Raw genomic sequence first — 6,609 nt, 5'->3', positions numbered from 1 at the left:
TCATGTACCAGAATGTTCATTGCAGCTCTATTTACAATAACCAGGACATGGAAGCAACCTAAGTGTCCATCAACAGGGGAATGGATAAAGAAGATGTGGCACATATATACAATGGAATATTACTCAGCCATCAAAAGAAACGAAATTGAGTTATTTGTAGTGAGGTGGATTTACCTAGAGTCTGCCATACAGAGTGAAGTATGTCAGAAAGAGAAAAACAAATACTGTATGCTAACACATATATGTGGAATCTGAGAAAAAAAAAAAGTCATGAAGAACCTAGGGGTAAGACAGGAATAAAGACACAGACCTACTAGAGAATGGACTTGAGGATATGGGGAGGGTGAAGGGTAAGCTGTGACAAAGTGAGAGAGTGGCATGGACATATATACACTACCAAACGTAAAATAGATAGCTAGTGGGAAGCAGCTGCATAGCACAGGGAGATCAGCTCGGTGCTTTGTGACCACCTAGAGAGATGGGATAGGGAGGGAGGGAGGGAGGGAGACGCAAGAAGGAAGAGATGTGGGAACATATGTATATGTATAACTGATTCACTTTGTTATAAAGCAGAAACTTACACACCATTGTAAAGCAATTATACTCCAATAAAGATGTTAAAAGAAAGAAAGAAAGAAAGGAAGGAAGAAAGAAAAAATACAGAGTATTCTAATACTAGAGCAAGAAAAGAGGGAGAGGCAGATGTCTGTAGGCAACTCTTTAATTAATAAATGAGCGTGATTGAATGTGAGCATTCAGAGTGAGCATTTTCTGTGCAATTCTTATTATACTGCATGCTTAGCAAATTCAGTTTTCAAAGGTAGTTCAAAGGCAAATGTCATTCTGCTCACCCTCCCCCAAATCAGGTGTATACATTTACCAACAACTTCCAAATGAATAGAGTAGGCATTACTAAGGTCTTAGCAATCGTGGCTATAGGCAGGGTTTCAATCAGTGTGTTTGACCTCAACAGCACTGGACACAGAGGATTCATTTAAAAGTGGTGTGACTAAAGGCCATCATTTAATGGGCTACATCATGCAGGCACTTCAAATGTACCTATTTTTAAAACGGGAGCTTTGCCAGTGAGACTCCAGACCTTGAGCTTACACTTTAGAAGGTGTTTTCTTTCTTTCTTTCTTTCTTTTTTTTTTGGTTGCAAAACAAACATCTTTTTGCTGGAGTGCGCTGGTAGGGGGCCCAGGCTTCTGGGTGTTGGGCTGTCAATGGTATGGGCACCGACCGTCACTGGCGCGGGCTCTGGGAGATGAGTTTGGATGACCCCGCAGTGCTCACCTGCAGGGTCACTGCCAGGTCGGCTCTGTCCGCCTCCTGCTTTCATTCTGGCGAGCTCTCACCAGGCAAGGATGTTGTCTTTTCTGTTTAAATTTCATATGGGCCTGCCGGCGATGACAGGGAAGAAGCCAGGTACAAGTGACCTTGACTTTCACTCGGGGGCTCTGGGCTTTTGGCCTCAAGAAAGAGTAGGAGATGTAATGAAAAGATCCTGGCTGGGATCTCGACTTTGCTTCATAATGGTGGTGTTTTCAAGGTTTGAAGAGCTGCCTGTTCCATTCTGCATATTTGGGGGAGCTTTGAAATTAAAATCTGGGTTCAGCAATGTCCTTCACAAGAGTCCCTTAGGGTCACTCCAGAGGCCAGACCTTGGCTGGTTGGATGCTATTTTGACATGAAACCCTCACATGCTTTGGGTAAGTTGATCCGTGAGAGGAAAGTGGGGAAGGGGGAAGGGGTGAAGGGCACCCTCCTCTCAGCCTCACAAGCAGTGGCTGCACCCTGTTGGGCCGTGAACCAGCACAGCACATCATCCCTGGGCAGCATGAAGATGGCGCACCGATCTCGGGACAGTCCTACGACGGGGCCTCAGCACCATGTGGATTCCTGAGTTACAAGCCTCTGCGTTTTAGGAATCCATCTGGTTCTGGAGAACTGATCACGATTGTGGTTATACTGCTGTTGAAAGACAGAAAAGAGACATGATAACCACACTGGATGACTTCTCTGATGCTCATTGTGGAAACAAGTTTGCACCAATTTCACTTCTCCCTATCAGAGATCAAAATGAAGTAGAAATTTGAGGTATATAAAGCACCTGATCTGGAATCAGACCTGGACTTACATCTTCATCTCACCACTTAAATCTGTGCAAGCTTGGGCAGGTCACTTAACTTCTCTGGTTCTCCATTTGCTCATTTGTCAAAGTAGATAGACTAGGGCCACAGGTTTCCCTGGCCCCCATGAGAACTGAGTGAGGTAATGGGTGTGCAACAGGCCTCATAAACTCTTACGAGTCACACGAAAGCCACGGGGTGGGTGGGTCTCATTTTTTTTTTCTTTTTTTTTTGGCTGAGTTGCTCAGCTTGTGGTATCTTAGTTCCCCGACCAGGGATTGAACCCAGGCCACAGCAGTGAAAGGGCCAAGTCCTAATGACTAGACTGCCTGGGAACTCACAGGTGAGTCTCTCTCTCTCTCTTTTTTTTTTAAATAAGTTCAATTTTTTTATTAATATTCTTGGAACAAATACGTTAACAATTCCTTAGAGTTATGTGGCATTTTTACAATTTTGAAAGAACTTTCACATACACCAATTAAACGCTCATGACATCCCTGTGAGGTAGGCAGGTTGGTGTTATTTTCCTTTTACTAGTGAGGAGAACAAGGCCCTGGGTGAAGTAAGGTCACACAGTTGGTTAGCGATGGAGCCAGAACTAGAACCTAGGCCTCTGGACATGCCTCCCTGAGAACATTCAAGTAATGACATCCTATGCTATATAATGAACATTTCTCTCCTGCGATGATCAGATCTATTTTTATAAGTTTGGTATCACCTTTTCCTTATATCCAAAAACACTGAATCACAGTTTTGATGAGACATTTCTTCCCTGTTACTGGACAATTTCTCTTTGGTGTATCAGGCACCATCCTAAGATGAAACTTACATGTGTTTTAAGTTTTGAGGATCCTTGGCTCTAAATTCTAAGTTACGATATAAAAATTTATTTTAGAAATTTTGCAAAAGTATTTCTCTGTTGAATACTTTGCAAAAGTATTCCTATGTTGAAACTTACTTAAACAAAACCAACACAAGCCTGTTTGCATTTTTGAAAGCTTTGCAGTTTTTCCCAATAAGATGTTTATATGTGTATAAATGGAAAATAGGGAAAGGTGTTTAGCAACATTACTGGGAAGCCTATGCAGAGTGCACCTAAACGCAAGTCACATCATACTAATTTGTCTGTGTTGGCCTTCCAGAGGAAGGAAAACCATTAGAAAACTTTCAGGTTTGATCCCATCTTATGTGTGACATCATCAGCAACAAGCTGGAAAAATTTGAACTATACCAATAGCAGGTTTAAGCAGTAGTGATCAAAGCCCATATACATATGGTGAAAAGGAAGAAAACACTTGCTCTTCAGTGGTTTTGCCTAGGTCCAGTGTAGGTATATTTATTAAGGCAGATTTTAAGCTATAGCATCTTTTGTGTTAAATTTCCAAATGTGAAATATGGTGGCATTATCCACTTGGAATGTAAGACTGAAACTGAATGTAACTGACCCCACACTACCTGTCAAAAGCAGAGTAATGCTCAATGGGCATAAAAGGCAAGGGATAAAACACAACGGCTCTGGTGTGGAGAGAAAAACAGCAAATGCAAACCTTCCGGTTAAAGTGAGCCATAGACCATCAGGCATGTAAAGCAGGTTTTAAAAATATGAAAATGACACTGAGCTGTATTATCAGGAATTATATTCCTAAAGTTCCAGTTTTGGCCTTTTAAATTTAAGAGCAACAGGAAGAAACCGAAGCCTATGGGGAGGGGGTGGGGCAGAAAATGAATGGGATCTAGAAACGGGGCTGAGGAGGTGGGAGGTTAGGGAACAGCAAGAAACAGCTTAAATATATGCCAAATGGATTTAGAATCCCTCTGAGTACGTCCTCTCCAAAAATATTTGCTAAATTGAGAGATCTGGTCAAAAAAGTTGGTGACAATAAAAGTGACTCTTTGATCTTACAAAAGAAGAACTTAAGTATAGATTAGAAATCATGCTGTTAAAGATTAGTCCACGGATCAGGCTGTAGAAACTGCACCTTAAGTGTTGCTGTCAGATACATTGCAGAAAACTGCTTCCAAAAATAGAATTACCGTAGCAGGACTCAACATTAATGAAACCATTAAAAAACAAGCACTTAACTTTTTATAGTTGAAGCCTAATGAAAATACATTGGTACCCTTAAGAAATGTAACAGTTTAAGGTGAAATTGCAGCTACACTTAAGTTTTCGATCAAGAATGTTCTGGTTCGGTATACGGGGCTCAAAACGAACTACATGTTTGAAATGCGTAGAGACTACACTATATTCCTTATATAGCATCATTGTCATCATCATCTTCATGTTTTCTCTTCAATGGGTTTGGTTCATTGGCCGTGTTCTGTGATAAAACCATGTTGGGGGTAATCAGAATATTTTTGGGCCCAATCACTGAAGGACTAAGCAGACCATTTTGAATTGCAGTTGCAGGAACTATGGTAGGAGTGGTAGGTCTGCTACGAACGGCGCCAACACTGAACCGTGGAACCAGTCTTCCTTGGTTAGGTCCCTTTTTAATTAAGGACTTTAGCCTATAGTTTGGAGATGTTAAAGCAGTATCTATCAGGTGGCAGTCTGGGTCCTGCCTGTGGCTTAATCAGTGGTAAAGGGGTTTGATTTTTCTGCCTTGCAATAATATCCAGTAAAAAATCTCTAGGGGGAGGAGAGGTAAAAGATTGGTCAGCCCGACACTGGATTGCCAGTCTCACATCATCTGCATCAACATTAGGTTTCTTAGCATGGCTTGAATAAATGTTTGCGTCATCCAGAATTGAAGTAATATATCGGAAAGCAAATTCCAACATTTGATTTTTTTTTTCAAGTTTAAGACTTTATTATTAATCTCAGAACATGGACAACCTAAAATGAGAATACAAGATAATTAAACAGTAAATTACAGTTAAAATTAGCAACAGAAGAGATGACAAACCACCAGATGATGAATTTCCAAATAAATGACTCAGAGAATACATTATATGAAACTTGAAATGTAGGAAACGTGATTAAGTGAGAAGATGATGATGATGGAGATACCATTTTACCTGGGTTTTTTTTTTTTTTTTTTGCTTTATAACAAATTTAATCAGTTATACATATACATATGTTTCCATATCCCCTCCCTTTTGCGTCTCCCTCCCACCCTCCTTATCCCACCCATCCAGGCGGTCACAAAGCACTGAGCTGATCTCCCTGTGCTATGCGGCTGCTTCCCACTAGCTATCTATTTATCTATTTATTTATTTGATTTTTAACCCTTTGTTCGTACTCCATAATTCCCATATCCTTCAGGATCTGTGCCATCACCAAGGCGTCTCTCGGTGTGTTCTTGGGAGGCGCCATCTTGCCCGATTCCATGTTCTCTTGCTGCTCGTCATCCAGGGTCTCTTTTTGAACCCAAATATTGTTTACTCAAAGGTTCAGACTCCTCTGGAGGACCCATGGGTGTTCCCTGTCTTCTCCTCTGCCCACTCCTGTGGCTCATGCAGAGGGGCGCCCAGGACAAAACTAGGACAGCAAAGAACTGCCCCCTGACATCTCCATGGGCTGGGGGAGACCCACAGCTCTACATAGACCCATCCCAAGGGCTGACCCACCAAACAGGAGGGAGGCCTTCTCCCAGGTGGCTCCCGGTTTCGGAGGGGCACCTGCAGGGCTGGCAGCCCACTCTCGTCCTCGTCGGCAGTTCAGCCCATGTGGCTCCCACACAGAGAGCACGGAAGGGGCCTGCTCCAGAAGCAGCGAGAAGCAGTGTCCTTGGCATGAACAGGTGCATCCTCTAGAGGGGAAGCAGGGTGGGGCATTGTCCTGGTTGCCGAGTGGTACAGATGGGCCAGGGGCCAAGGGATGTCGCTTTATCTCCTTGTAGACCCTGCTTGGAATGGCCTTGGGAAGCCCGGCCAGAGGATAGGTACTTATTATTAATATCCAGTTCTCAGAATACTTCTCCCTTTCCAACACATGTACATGTGCATTCTTGTTACTGACTGAAAATACGAGTTTTCCTGATAACTCACAGACATTGAAATGGCTATTTCTTAACTACCAGGACTGGAAAGGGATTGGGGAGTTTGCACGACCGAGGCCATTACCAAGCCCTCTGCGCACAGAGTGACTGACAAGCAAGGAGGTGGAGGGCGTTAGGAGGTGTGGGATTCTCCTCTGTCTTAAAGAACTTGCAATCTGGTTGGGAAACTAAACACTAGACGTGAAAAGGCAATAGACACTCGTTTTGCAATTCGGAGAAAGTTGGCCCTACGGAGGAGGCAGTGCTGGAGCTAATCAGCTGACCGGATGCAAGCTGTCCCTATGGGGGAGGGGGGTACCTAGGGAGGAGGTACCCTACCCAGCTCACTGCTGCAGCTGCCCCGGGGAGAGGAAGAGGCACAGTCTCCATCTCCTGTGCACAGAGGCACTGTTCCCGGCATTCGAATAGATCTGCAGTGAGTTTTAATTTACTACCTTTTAAGAAAGTTGTCATTTGCCTGTTTCAAAGCAAAC

At 43.2% G+C, this 6,609-nt stretch overlaps 1 pseudogene across 1 annotated transcript; it reads right to left on the bottom strand.

The window, feature by feature from the left end:
- Positions 1–4,293: 4,293 nt before the first annotated feature.
- LOC309811334 (transcription initiation factor TFIID subunit 9B-like) lies at positions 4,294–5,481 on the bottom strand (annotated as a pseudogene). Its single transcript has 2 exons — positions 5,378–5,481; positions 4,294–4,941 (listed from the first exon to the last, which is right to left on the bottom strand). The product of its transcript is annotated as a transcription initiation factor TFIID subunit 9B-like (transcript).
- Positions 5,482–6,609: the final 1,128 nt, after the last annotated feature.

Source organism: Mesoplodon mirus (genome assembly GCF_964341445.2).
Source record: "Mesoplodon mirus genome assembly, chromosome: 10".
NCBI lineage: Eukaryota > Metazoa > Chordata > Mammalia > Artiodactyla > Ziphiidae > Mesoplodon > Mesoplodon mirus.
The sequence above is the reverse complement of the archived record's forward strand: the minus strand, read 5'-3'. Positions and strand labels throughout refer to the sequence as shown.